At 41.9% G+C, this 15,029-nt stretch overlaps 1 protein-coding gene across 1 annotated transcript in view; it reads left to right on the forward strand.

The window, feature by feature from the left end:
- Positions 1 to 8,483: 8,483 nt before the first annotated feature.
- The window catches only part of USH2A (usherin), a 428,153-nt gene continuing 421,607 nt past the window's right edge, over positions 8,484 to 15,029 (forward strand). The window contains exon 1 of the mRNA XM_042789369.1: positions 8,484 to 8,533. The gene's annotated coding sequence lies outside the window, so the exon portion shown is untranslated. The remainder of the gene's footprint in view (positions 8,534 to 15,029) is intronic.

Here is a 15,029-nt window from a genome sequence, read left to right on the forward strand (position 1 = left end):
CAGCCATACAAGAGATTTACACACTGAGAGCATGGCCTAAAAGCACAAGAACTCCCTTCTACTTTACAAATGCCAGCCAAATTAATAATTACCTGTGCCATAAATTCTCCAGCCTTCAATAATGATGTCAATGCTCTTCTGTGTCACACTAGAGGAATTTTGTCATAAGACTAAGTGGTGTTCTTTATAAAGGGTGTTACTTATATGTAGAAAGCGGCCCAAGAAAACAGCCCTTGCCACTCCATATTACAGCAGCTCAGCGAACGAGTGACAGCAGGACTTCAGAGTCATTTACTGCTGCTTTCTCAAGGCAAAACTATCTCCTTACGCCTGTGAAACAGAGCAAATTTTGTTCCACATTAAATGGGCCAGATTATCTCTTCCACAAGCTAAAGAGACAACACTAAATCCCAGCTCATGTAATTTCCTTCAAAATTGTTCTGCTCGGGCTGGGTGTTCCCAGGAGCGCCACCAGCAGAATTATCCAGCAATTCAGCTGTACTTAAATTGGCAGATGTCGGAGATTTAAGACAGTCCCGAAGCCTTAACACAAATCCTCTACTTCTGTACTGCCTCGTGGCCTCTCCTCGCTCGTCAGCCGATGCCACCGTTGCCGCCTGCTGCCGAGCAGCTGATCCCGTGGACCAACAAGCTGCCAGGCAGCGTCGTGATTGCCTTGTTCAGCCCAGCACCGAGAGCCGGGAGGGGGGCAGAAGACGTGCTGCGGGTTTGCATCTCTGTCTTGCTAAAAACAGGCTCTAACCCTGCGTTTCTCATTCGCGGGGCCTGGTTGTCCTCTCCCTGTTTGCCTTTTTCCCTGTCTCCTGAGTGCTCGTGCCAGTGAGAAGCTACTCCATCTCAAGATTGGGTGACTTTTGTACCCTGCTTTGCTGGAAGATGCTTTACCCAGAGAGGCACCTGAGTAGTGCGGGGCAGGCATCTTAGCATGGGCAAGGCGATACTTGCGGGCTAAAGGTGCGAGGGCAGGTTATCTGCCCCACATCAAGATGGAGACATCTATTAGAGGAGCTACCACACTCCTGAAGAGGGAGGAACATTTACAGGGGGGGACAACTGCTGGGTAAACTTCCCCTCCGGTGATCCCCTTTTGACTGCATTCCCCAGCCCCTTGCACAAGCTGGCAGCCACTCACACCAGCAGAGAGTGCGGACCACTGTGGCCAGAGCCATAAGCCAGCATGGTTGAGGATCATAGAATCACAGAGTGCCAGGTTAGAAAGGACCTCAAGGATCATCTGGTCCAACATTTCTTGGCAAAAGCACGGTCTAGACAAGATAGCCCAGCACCCTGTCCAGCCAGATCTTAAGTGTCCAAAGTTGGGGAATCCACCACTTCCCTGGGGAGATTATTCCAGTGACTGATTGTTCTCATCATGAAAAATTTTCCTTTTATATCCAATCAGAACCTCCCCAGGAGTAACTGGTTCCCATTACTTCTGGTCTTTTCCATGTGACATCTTGTAAAAAGGGAGTTTCCATCTTCTTTGTAGCCACACTTTAAATATTGGAACATGGTGATAAGTTCTCCCCTAAGCCTTGTCTTCTCAAGGCTGAACACACCCAGCTCTATCATCCTTTCCTCACATGGCAGCCTTCCCAGTACTTTGATCATCTTTGTGGCCCTTTGGACCCTCTCCAGCCTGTCCACATCTTCTTTTTGTAAAGCAGGCAACACGGGCAAGCTTTGCAAACTACAGATGTTCACCTGGCTGGGCGCTGGAGAACCTGCTGCAGAATCTCAGCATGCTTTTTAGAGAGAGAATTAGAGGGTAAATGGCAAGTGAAAGGGGTTAAAAGAAAAAAAGTATTTTTAAATCACAGGTGCTTTACGAATCGCACTCCTAACACTCTCCAGTTCCATCTACCATGCTCTACCCAATTTCACAGCTCCATTGGGAATGTCCACTAGATGAGGGACTGGCAGTAAGAGGAAGTCAATAAGGGCACAATTCTCATACCAGGCTGAGAAGGAGTCACAGAAGGGCCAGTATCACTTGCCAGAGGTTAACTTGGGGTCTATAGGGCTCTTTGATGGTACTCAGTGGAAAAGCTTCACAACATCCTCAGTAGTTTCCTTCTTCACTGCTGCCCAAATTTAGATTTAAAAAAACTCAGCTGGGTTTGGATCCCAGTGAGCACCTCTATATTGTGACACGGAAGTGATTCAGTCTTCCCTACGGCCTGCAAGCTTATTGTCCCATAGACTTGAGAGGTACACAGGTCTCTCTCCTTTCCCCCAGCTGAATCTTCACTGAATATTTTCTCCTTTTCTACGTAACAAAAACATCTTAATGAGTCAGATGCCTACAGCCCATGGAGGCTGAGCTGTACAGCTTACTGGCAGACATGGAATAACCTCCTCAAGCAGGGCTTGAATCCCAGATCATGCCCACGGTTTCCACTTCAGTTAATTTGCAGCAGATTGTTCCTGCTCTGCTGTGAAACCTCTACCATAACCATACAGCAGTCTTCCATGATCACAAAAGAAGTCATAAGAAAGAAAATCCTTCCCCACCCAGCCTTTTTACTTCTCCTCTGTCCCCTCCAGGCTCCTCAGGCTCCTCCTCTTTGCAGGACCAGAACTGTGTTATCATTTCTGACCTGAAACACTGGATTTAAGACAGGAGGGGAGAAATGATAATTACCTTCCATAAAGTATGCTTTCCCCACCCTGCTGCCCAGCACAGCTCTTGGCTCACGGCTCTGTGCTCAGGGCCCCAGCCCACACTGTTATTTTCATCTGAAAGAAGTACCTACAGTAGCAGCATAAAGTTTTTTGGGACTGGCCCTGGGGATGTTGTGGAACAGAGGTTACAGTGGTACAGACGCCCTAATCTCAGGCCTGAGACCGGGCATTACAACCCAGAGCAGCCTCTCCAGAAATGCAGAAAGCAGTTCTGCTTGCTAATAAAGAAAAAGGCAGGGTTCTGATACAACCTGATTCTAGTATTATGGAAAAACCTACTGGCTTCATTACCAAATTCTCCCTCCCATGCCTAGGAAAGAATAAAATAATTAGAAAAAAAAAAAAAAAAAAACAACAAAAAACCGACTCTGTAATATAATCTCACTAGACATGTTTTTGCCCTTCCTGCCTGGCTGTCACTGAAGTCTTCATGCGACTTCCATGCCATTAGCCTTCTCTGAAAGGGCTCTTTCCAGAAAAGGGTGGCACCCTCCCATCTCCCCATGCTGTGCTGTTGTGGTTTAAACACACTTTTGATTTTTCCCCATTTCCAGGTGACTGGCTCAGTGTCAGCCTACCCTGGCAGTCATACATTGCTCCAGATGACTGAGATCAGCCATATTCTGGAGCATCCTGGGTTGGTTCCTTTTCTCTGCTCAAGGTACCCTAAAAGCTGCGGCACGAGCGTTGTGCAACAGCGGCAGCTTCTGCAGAGATTAAATCTGCACAGTGCAACAGGAATAGCTCACAGCAGTGCCAGTGGCCTGGCCAGGAGTGTTTTCTAATGAGTAGCAGTGGGGCAAAGGAATACAAATCTGTAATAACAAGTCTCTGTCTTGCTCTAGTTTGGTTATGTGAACTTGGACATCCGTATATTGGCTCTTTCCCATCTCTAAAGTGGAGATAAGCTCCCATGTCCCACTAATACTGTGGGAAATAATAAATCCATCCATGTATGTAAGCAAGGACTGATACTGTCTATGTATTCTGCTCCTTACAGCTGGATAAAATCAACTGTAGTGGGCAGGAATAGATTGCTTCTTAAGGCCAATGCCACACATTGTAAGGCACCAAAAAAGGATGGGGACCACTAGAGAACCACGCTGGCTTTGCTTTGCATCTCACATTGGAGTAAAATGAGCAAGTTCTTCAATTTCTTTCCATGACTCTTTGTCCTCTCCCATTTATATCTTATCCTCTGACTACAGCAACAAAAAAAAAAAAATTATCTTTGATATATTTGAGATTGTGGTATGTTGATGGATTTTGGGCAAATTGTTAAGATGGGCCTTGATAATGCTGTAAGTTGTAAACGTGCCTATACTTGCAATATATGAGGTTTTACATAGTTCCTACATTGATTCCCTTGCTCTTTTGTCACCTCGACACAGAGACCCACTCACAAGGTGACCATGACAAAAGTGTACAATGGAGAGGGGGATCCCTTCCCCCTCCTTCCTTTGCTCCTTTACATTGACCAAATGTCTTTCTAAATGACTTGCTGAGCCAGGCTATTCTTATATCTTACATATAAATGGACTCTGTCTTACAACCAGAAGATCCAGGGGAAAAAAATTTCAGCTCCCAATGTGAAAAGATTAAGGTCAGTCACTTTACACTACAAAACCTTTTCACAAGAGCAGCATAACAAAAGGATCTGCAAGCCTATCCTCAACATGGTTTATAGCTCCAAGAAAAACAGGAGAGTCTACTACATCCTTTTAGGCCTGTACCACTTCTTTATAGACTTACAACAGAAAGAGCTGGGGAGAGGAAGGTGATATTAAATAGGAAGAAAAGCTAACTTGTCTCTCTACTCCCATTTATTTACTGATAATTTTTTTATGGGGAGAACATCTGCAGCATAGTTGCACGTGCATGATTTAGATAAAATGTACCACATTTTGGATCACGTTGGGTCACACTGAAGTGAATGCAATGGTACCTGGTAACTAAATCCCTACAATGGGTGGCTCTGAGGCTTTATTCCTCTTTGTTTGCTCCATCAGTGTCTAAAAGGAGGTGACAGAAGCTGTGTGACTCAATACTTGTGAAGCACAACACACTCCTTGGACTGAAGCATTTTATAAGTGCCATTCATGAAGTCAAATGATCTTAACAGATGTTCCAGCTTAAAGATAAATTATTTGTATTTGGCACTGTGGCCCGGACAAATTGCACTTCAGTAGACTTCATTTTGACAAAGCAATGAGCATCAGAAATGACTTACCAAATGCATGAAAAAAAAACTATTTAAAATTTATAGACTATGCCAACAGCAACAGGGGGTCTGGGGCAGAGCTTGGTTAATATAAATAGATTAACAGTGACCAGAAGGGGTAGCAAACAGTAGTCATAAAGCATGCCCATGGATTCTGAAGAACCTGAAGATAAGAAGGTCATGTCCAAGTTAGAAGAATGAGGCAAAATCTGCAGAAAGGAAAAGAGACCTCTCTAAAAGAGAATGCAGTTGTGGGGGAGAGAGAGTAAAATATGTACAGAAAGAGAGAAAGAATATATGTAGGAATGGAGTACACAGAATGGAAGAGGATAAAAACCCCAGCTTGCCTTTTTGTTATGTCCATTTCATTACAGCTTACCCCTCTTGGAGTCAATACAGTTATATTAATTTATTATTATTTTTAAGTGGGTGCAGAAAATTAATTGGGCCCACAAGACTAATGAGGTAGCAGACATACACTGGGACAAAGAGGGATCTTAACAGAAAAATCAGACCATTACTCTTCAGTTTTGTGATAGAGAGCGGTAGACCTAGCCTATGTTTTGCTGAAGCAGCAGGACAATTCAGGAGGTGGGGGGGGGGGGGTAGGGCAAGTGGAGAGCTGTAGCACCCTGGCCCCACGTCCCCCTTTGCCACTGCCCTGACTACAGTGTGGTCTGAGCTGGGCTCCCCTCCAGAGCTGGGGGGGGATGTTTGGGTCTTCACTTACACCTGTGCCCAGCATGAGGCTTCCAGGTGCTTTAGCCTAATTTGCTCTCAGCTGTCATGAGTTTAAGTGATGACTTGGGACAATTAAGCCTGAGGAACAGGCAGTCCTAATCCCTCTGTATTTAATGTAGAAAGAGCAAACCCACTCTTTTGCTTGATTGAGTCAGATGTGTTTTAGAGCTTGGACTGCAAGATCTAGTTTGGGGTGAAGCAGCTTTTTCTTTGTCTTGCCTTGCCACACGCTACTAGAGGAATGCTGGCACTAACAGGAGCTACTTCAAATACATCAGGTTGGTGGTTTAGTTTAACCAAGACTAAAATCTTGGGCATGCTGAGCCTCTGTGGGCTACTGCTGTTTGGACTGAGTGGGTGATGAAGGACTTTATCAGCTTGTACAATGAAAGTACTTCTCATCTGAAGGCCTTAGAAACTGAAGTATTGCATGGAAGGTAAAACATAATGAAGAAATAAATGGTGGATGGGCACAAATAACAGTGAGAGGATCCTGATCAGGTCACTATGTACTAAGTGCTTAATCAAGTGTGAGGGCTTTCCTATAAGCTGAGGGCAGTGAAGTTTCATCCTGGCCAGTATGCACACTGCCCTGTGCACTCTGACAGCTGAAGTTGAGCTATGTGAAGGTACGCTGAACATCCATGTTCCACCTTCTGTATGAGCAGCTATTTCTGGAAGCTAATTATCCCTATTTAGGGAGTCAGGTTAATATAGATATGTGGGACATGGGATTAGAAAGCAGAAGGCCTCAGCTTGTTGGAAATGAATTTTAATATCCCTATGGTTCTGGAAGCATAAGTGTCAATATACCATATACATATCTTACTAGAGGCTTTTCTTTTACAATTAAGCCACTTGATTTACTGCAGGCATGATGCTTGAACTGAAAGAGCTAGGGAGGAGTTTTATTTTCAGGGAAAATGGAACAACCAATGATACTATTCATAAACTACTCCTAAGCATAACTGCTTATTTCTCTTATCATATCAATTCTTATCAAATTGTAACTATGTATTTGTGCCTGAAAGATGGTAATTTAGAAGGGAGAATATTTTTGCCAGTTTGGCCTTTCCCCTGCATTCTACACTTACAGTGTTATTGCACTGCTAAGCTTGCTTCTGAACCCTTAGAACATCAGTTCTCAAACCGAAGGGATGAATCTTCGTCCTGGGCTGAGGTTTGTCTTGAGGTGGACACAGAGACCTTAAAAATAAGAAAAAAAAAATCTACCTCTTTATCTCTATTGTGAAAAGCTCCCTCCTATTTTCCAAGCATATGGAAAGAATAAAATTGCCATGATTTATCCAACTGACCAAAATTTGTCTTGGAATGAAGTGTGTCCAGCACATAAATTGGTAGTGTGTACCACCTCCTCTGTCTCTCTTAAACCCTGAGTAAGGACAAACTTCTGTACCCAGTAACAACCAGAAAACAAACTACTTGGTGTTATGTGAAGGAGGAGCACACCACTTGTAGCTCCCTTGAAGGAGAGCCCCAGGTCACTCTCTGAGAATGGACACCAGTGTGAGTGGGGCAGGGTGCTCTCCGAGCAGCCTGGGGCAGATGAGAGGGGGTATCTGTGTGGATGGTCCTAGTGCTATGAGTCCTTCACCCCCTTTTCGTGCAGGGAGTAGCTCTGACTACAGAAAGGTGAACTGCTGGGGAATGGACAGAATAATTAATTGCATTTAATAGGTTAAGTTGGGCAGAACTGGCATTGCTAGAGCCTGAATTGTAATTATTTTGTGGAGGGCAAGAGAGGGAAGGCAGGGCAGTGAAGAGGGGGAGAGGAGAAGATGACTCTGTCTCCAAGGGGCTAAGGAAGGCCAGGTTATGAAAGGGGTGTGTGTGTGTTTATTTGTGGGTGGAGGGGGTCCAGCTGTCACAGAGAACAAGCAGTATTTAATCTGAAAAACTTGCTGATATTGAATAGGGAACTGTGATGAGAGTGAAAGCATGGAGACCAGGTGCTCCCACAGCTATTTCAAGCTACTGGAAGGGCTGTGGCCCAAGGAAGGGGAACCCAGGTGCAGGCAGGGCAGCCTAGGCTTCGGGCAGTTCCAGGCAGGAACTCCACTACTTCTGGGGATTATTTTGTGGGGACAATGTTTCACTGTGAGTCTTCTAGGCACCATGTTCAATGTCCTTCAGCCTCTGTCTTTCTCTGGAGACTGCAACATGGGTATTTTTTTTTTTTTTTTTAAATTCTTCTAAATCGATCTGCACTAGCTCCTACTTAGAATACATGATTTTCTTAACAAGTACATGTCATTTTAATGCTGGCTAAATGAGGAAATTTCCTCTGTAAAACATCTTCCATTTTGATTTTTTTTTTTTTATAAATGTGTTAAACTGAAGTAATTTTGAAACAGTCTTAGCAAATGAACCAAACTAGGTAGAACTAATCTGCACAGATTAATTTTGTTCTCTAGCCACTGTCTATGGGGCAGCAATCTTGCCATGCTTATTGATTATCAGACAAGACTACTAATCCCCTTAAGGTCATTAAGTGTACTTAATTAAAGAGCAGTTAGCAAGCTTCTCTTTACCAAGTTAATAGTGGCTGTTAAAAGTGATTTGTACATTACCAATATGGTAGCCATTAATCTAAAAGTCAATTTGTCATTTATATTTTCCCAAACAAATAGTAGGCTGCAGAGAAGGCTAGAAAGCATTCAGCATCTGTTCTTGCAGGTTGTGTAAGGAAGAAACTCTGCTTTCTTAATCTATAAGGCTTAGGCAGTAGCAATTTCCACCTACTCTCTTCTATAATCCACTGTCTTATTCCATCCTGAATTGGCAGGGGGAGGAGGAGAGGATAAAAATCTTGAGAATATTCAGTTCTGACAAGTTTCATGAAAGGTAACAGCTAGATGGAGAAGCTCAAAATAATGTATTTTCTAACAAAGTTTGAACCTCAGCTTTACTTTCTTCAGCTTTTTGACTGGCAAATTCTACAGAGTTTCATAGAAGCTTCTCATTAAAGTCAAGGATGGAGGCTGAAGGTGGACTTAAGGAGAGTGATTTAAAATATATGGAAGGGGAAACCAGGGACATTGATGAGAAAGGAGGGTAAGGGAATGCATTTCTATAGAAATCTGGATTTCATTGTTCCGTGAATATCAGAATTAATTTTTTCATTACTCTATGCAAACATGAATACATGTAAGTTTTAATATGATATATATTTCAGGATTAAATATATAATGAAATAGATAATGTTTTCTGGTTTTTATTGCATGCATAACTTGTTTTGTGAGACAGATGTATATAGGTTGAATCTTCAATATAGATATTGTTTCACTAGCAGAAACCTATTGCTACAATTAAAGCAAAAATTCTTTAGCAAAATACCATGTGTCTGCCACATAGACTGTTCTACAGATTTAAGTATGTAATTTAAGACCAAAAGCAAATGTATCCAGAAAATGATGAACCTCAGCTGACCTCCTTTTAGGGTGCAGGGTAGGATGAGGGTTGCCAGGGGATGGGAGTGTGGGGGTGATAGTCGTTTACAACAGAATAGCTGCTTTTGGGCACAGCTCTGCCAGCAGGTACCTCTCAGCAGTGCTGAGCGGTGCTCTCCTAGACAATCACCAGCTGGTGAGGAAAGTGGTTGCTGTCTCTGCTTGACCTGAGATAGGTAGGTAGCTTTCCAAGAGTGGAAATTCAAGTTCTGAGGACTGGAGAAAAATCTCAAGGTAGAGGACTCACTTATAGAGTCTTTTAGACTCGGGAAACTTGCAAGGATAAAATGTCAGTCACAAAATAACTGTTTTAACCTGTATTACGGCTCATTTATTTGCCTCCAATATTTTATTTTTCTGCTGTATCTGAGATATATATGTATATAAATCTTTTACAAAGATAGACCTGTGTTGTAACTTTCCTTTCCTATTAAAAAATGGATTCTATACTTGTCAATGGGATAAAATTCTCATTTTGATCTCTAGATGCAAATATATCCATAAGCCAGGATAAAACATTATCTGTCCTGATCGTACAGCTAGTGTCATTCTGGGATAACACCTGCATTTGAGAACTTCTTTATGATATATTATTTTTGCTTTACTAATCAGGCCTGTTTAGAAAGTTAGCAGGCACCTTGACTTATAGTGAAGGTCTGTTTTTGGCAGAAGTACTGATTTAAATCTTTTGCCTGTTCCAGTGTGTCAGCAGAGTTTTCTGTGATGATACTGGGAACAAGACTAGAGAACTGATCTTGCTTTAAAAACAAACAAACCAAAAACTAACCAAATAAAACAAACAACCGCCACAAATGTGGCAAAAAAAATTTCTGCTTTAAGTGAATCAGTTCTCCAATTAAGTTCAAGCTTTGGCTGCACAAAAAGCTGAGGAAATGAAGGGTGGAGACAAAATTAGAGGGGAGAAGACTGGTGGAAAGGAGTAACTGTGATTTCTTTCATGTTGGTACTATGCTGAGAAAATGTAGATGGGACTGTTCAGGCAAGGTAGAACAAGCTGTGTGAATTAGTGCAGTGTCTGCCTGGGAACAGAAACTTGTTACCTGGGTTTAATACAAGCTTAAGAGCACAACTTAGATTTTTTTTTTTTTTTTTTTTTTAATTCTTAAGGTCAAGCACATTAGAAAACTACGTAATAACTATAATTCATGTATAACAGAAAAGAAAGAGAATACTTTTTAGTTGTGAGGCTTTTCCAGGTTTTATCAAATCAGAAAGTTAACTACATAACTAAGGGCCAAACCAGCATCTCTCCTGAAGAATCCTTTGGTTCCCACTTAACGTGCCAAGGAGAGGTTTTTCACAGCAACAGACAGGGGCTGTGATAGGCTTGGGGTTCAGCTGGAGCACCTGTGCAGTCATCTTAATTTTGAAAATGTATATACTGATAAATGACAGAGCTCCCTCCCAGCCAAATACATTTAATTTGGAAAATTTCAAGCAGCTTATCTGCTAACAATCTTTTAATATTCTATTTATTTATTTAATATTGTTGCTTGGGCTGCTCATATAATCAGATAAAGGTCATTAAACCAAATTTATGATTAAATAGGATAAAACTATTCTCTTTACTCAGCCTATTAATGTTAGAGCTTATGCTGACTAGATGTCGATATTTCAAATGAAGTTACTACATTTTTCAAATATCATAATCATATGAAAAAGCTATATTATCTCATTGTGAGGATTACTTTCTATTACCTTATCTGCCATAATGTCTGCATGTATTGGTCTTCAGATTTCCTCGTGATGCTAACTGCAGACATTTCTAAGTCTCCCATCTGGTATCTGCATTAACCTCTGCATAGTTTTATTTTGTTGTTTTATTCCTTAAGTCATTGTTAAGGATTTAAGGGACTGTTTCATACATTAGTCAGGCTTTGTGTTTTCAGGCTGGCTTGCAAACTAAAGAATCAAGTATTTTCTCCTTTAATTGCAGCCAACATTTTCACTATGAGAATGTCAATGTAAAGCAACTGCCTCATGGTTCTGGGGTGCATAAATGAAAGAGTATTCTTTCAAAGCTAGATCCACCAAAACATAATTGACTTGAGTACCTATCTCAAAGCTATAGTAGACTCTTGCAAGCTTTCTGTTTTGGGAGAAACAGACTCTAAGCTGTGTATTTTCTATGCCAAACTGGAAGAGACCACCCTAGGGCACAGTGCATCTTGCACCAACTTTTGTTTTAAAAGCTCTGTGGTATTTGAGGGTTTTCAAAAGCAAAGTTGTTGTAGTTTGGGCTGTTACTCTTTTGCTAACCTTTTTTTCTCCTCTTAATTGCCTGTGACCTTGTCTTCGAAAATGTTTAATTAGAAGTTCATAATGGCCATAGCCAATTTGACAGGTTTGGTGTAAATGCAAACAGCAAAAGAAAAGCGGAGTTCCTCAGACAGTCCCTATTGTTGCAGACAGCTGGCCAGTTAACTCCCATTTTTAAGAGCCTGACAGAGATCTGAACACATCCATGTGTGGTAGATTCCTAGAAGGGAAGTGATGATAGGACCAGCCTATGTGCAAATGGCACCCTCCTAGTGTGGATGCTGAGGCTGTCTCATTATGACAGACTGGTGACCACACAGCAGCACAGTAGGTCTGGCTCCAGCAGCAAATTAAAAACATGGCAGAAAAAAACCCAAAAATGCTACCCAGAAAATATCTTGTGATTGTCTGTTTGAAAGGTTCCCAAATAGTTACAAAGCAGAAGCATAAACCAGAATTTTAAAATAATTTATTCACACTTTATAGTCTGAAAATTTATAACAACTTAATTTGCAATTCTTCACAAGAATTAGTGTTTTAGTTCACCTCTAGATTATCTGCTTTCCTGACTTTTTCCCTATAAACAGTTGAACAGTTTTTTCCTCATTGCTGACTTCTGTCTTCACCCTCATTCTTTCAGGTTTTTCTGAGTTTCCTGTTCTCTCAACAGCTGGCCTCAATCTCATCATCCAAAACTTCATTCCTCCAGGCAATCAGGCAAATGAATTGTCTTCATCCATGTTTAAAACAAATTCATTCTAAATTAGTCTGTGCCCCTTCAGCGTTAATTTTCCATGACTATTATAGTCATTGAGCTTTATAGCATGAACACAAGCAAATATTAAGTTTGAAGGATTAAATGTTTTTCAGTGAATTTTAAATTGTGGGTTACATCTTCAGCTGTGATTTGAGTCAGTAGGAGTCTTCAAAGCCAATGGATATGGCTTACATGATGTGGTGAGAACAGTAGCATTCTGTTGTCTTCATGCTAGTTGGAGAGCTGGCCTGTAACTAGTCAAAATAAGTTGTTTGAAATTATGAATATTAAGAACTTTTAAAACAAATTACTTAAATTACACAATTTTGGAACTCAAAATGTTGAATGTAGCTAAGTATCACTTCAGCATAGTCCAAAGTTGACATAAATGAGCCACTTGCTATTTTGATCTGGGACAGTTGGCTGAAAACTTATTACAGTAGCATACATTTAAATATGAAATGCACTGAAGAATTCTGCAGTTGAATCAGAACCTGCAAATCTCATACAGTCATAAGGTTTTAGAACATTTCTTAGATATAAGTAAGATATAACTCTGACATGAATATTAATATGAGAAAATTGAGATACAAGTCTTGGAGACTCAGTCAGGACTGGAAGCAGTGGCTTGGCTCCTCCTATGAACTGTTCTCCAAAGGAACTTAATTTAGGTGGACTAAATTACCCCTCAGAAAAGCCTCTCTATGTGCACTCAGTACAAAAGACATATAAACCTATTCATAATTTAAAACTTATGATCTTATTCTATCTGCAATCACTTAGTTGAAGCTTATTCCACAGTTATTAACATTCTCCCTTTATGAATTGGGGTACTGGTAAATATTATCAAGTTGCTTAATATTTGAAGCAAGGCTCAAGTGGAAAAGGAATGTATGAGTGTGTTACTTCAGTCTTATGTATACATTTTTGAAGTTTAATACTAGGTGATGAAAATATTTAATTCCTTGTCTGCTGATTCAGCTTGATCTAGTTTCATTTGGTGGTGAAGTTGCTATTGTGTGGTGCTTGTTTGAAGGTAAATTTGACTCAGTCAATAAATGTTAGGAGGGAGGCAATATAAGTATCCAAATAAAGTAATTTCCACTGAGCACATCTACTCATCACAGAACTTGTTATTGCTTGTTCCCCTTGTTGGCTTTCTAAAGAGAGAAGTTAAAGGTTGAAAACATGGACCAAGTTACTTCTACAGAAATCAGTCCTTCACATCCAGGCTAAAGTATGTTTTAAATCTGTTCATGAGTATTTTATTTCCACATTAATCTGCAACAGTTAAATAAGCCCTCTCCACTTGGGCAGGGGGGCTGTTTTTATAATAAAAAGCTAGTGTTTGGTCTTGCAGCTTCAAAAGGAAGGTTTTCAGCATCTTTGAAGTTCACTATCACTGCTGTCCAGCTGTCATTGTGGACTAACATATCAAACAGGTTCCAGCTGATTTTAGTCATGCTGTGTTTTACTTAAATTTGTAGAAATGTGGCCTACTTATCATACCAGTAGTGTCTTGTATATGCTTTTTATAGCCAGGAGTATTTGGTTTCATGGCATCATGTGAAACAAATACCCTCAAGTCCCTGCTCCTCATGCTATTTCAGGTCTCTTTTCATGTGTTGCTGTTGGTGGTTTAATCTAGGCTTCCCTGATGTAACAGTGGACACCCTCAGGAGCTTTACGTGCCAGGTAGAAGTATCCCACTTCTTGATTATAAGAGACTGACATTGGTTACAGATGCTGAAGACTAGCAGGCACGTTCTACACAAAAGCATTTATAGAAAATGCTCAAAATAGAAAGATGGAGTTGGGGAATGGAGCATGTAGAAAACAAGACACTGTATCCTGTCAGCTCCCTTTTCATTTTCTTTGCCTACAAGGAGATTTCTGAGAATCATACAATGGTTTGGGTTGGGAGGGACCTTAAAAGATCATTTAACTTCAACCCCCCTGTCGTGGGCAGGGACACCTTCCACCAGACCAGGTCGCTCAAAGCCCCGTCCAACCTGGCCTTGAACCCTTCCAGGGAGGGGGCAGCCACAGCTTCTCTTGGCAACCCAGGCCACTGTCTCACCACCCTCACAGTAAAGGACGTCTGTCTTCTATCCAATCTAAATCTACCCTCTGTCAGTTTAAAACAGTTACCACTTATCCTGTCACTACACCCCCTGATAAAGAGTCCCTCCCCGGCATTTCTGTAGACTCCCTGTAAGCACTGGGAGGCCGCTATAAGGTCTCCCCGGAGCCTTCTCTTCTCCGGGCTGAACAACCCCAACTCTCTCAGCCTGTCCTCATAATGGAGGTGCTCCAGCCCCCCCATCATCTTTGTGGCCTCCTTTGGACTCACTCAAGCAGGTCCATGTCTGTCTTATGTTAGGGGCCCCAGAGCTGAACACAGCACTGCAGGGGGGTCTCACAAGAGCAGAGCAGAGGGGGAGAATCCCCTCCCTTGACCTGCTGGCCACATTTCTCTTGATGCAGCCCAGGACAAGGTTTGCTCTCTGGGCTGTGAGTGCACATTGTTGGCTCACAGTCAGTTTTTCATCCACTGATACCCCCAAGTCCTTCTCCACAGGACTGCTCTCCATCCACTCATGGACCAGCCTGTGTTTGTTCTTGGGATTGCCCCGACCCATGGGCAGGACCTTGCACTTGGCCTTGTTGAACTTCATGAGGTTTGCACAGGCCCACCTCTCAAGCCTGTCCAGCCTGTCCTCTGGATGGCATCCCTTCCCTCCAGTGTGTTGACTGTACCACACAGCTTGGTGCCATTGGCAAACTTTCTGAGGATGCACTCAATCCTACTGTCTGTGTCACCAATAAAGACTCTAAAAAGTGCCGGTCCCAA

This window comes from Tyto alba, unplaced genomic scaffold (genome assembly GCF_018691265.1).
Source record: "Tyto alba isolate M040663 unplaced genomic scaffold, T.alba_DEE_v4.0 Super-Scaffold_16, whole genome shotgun sequence".
Taxonomy (NCBI): Eukaryota; Metazoa; Chordata; class Aves; order Strigiformes; family Tytonidae; genus Tyto; species Tyto alba.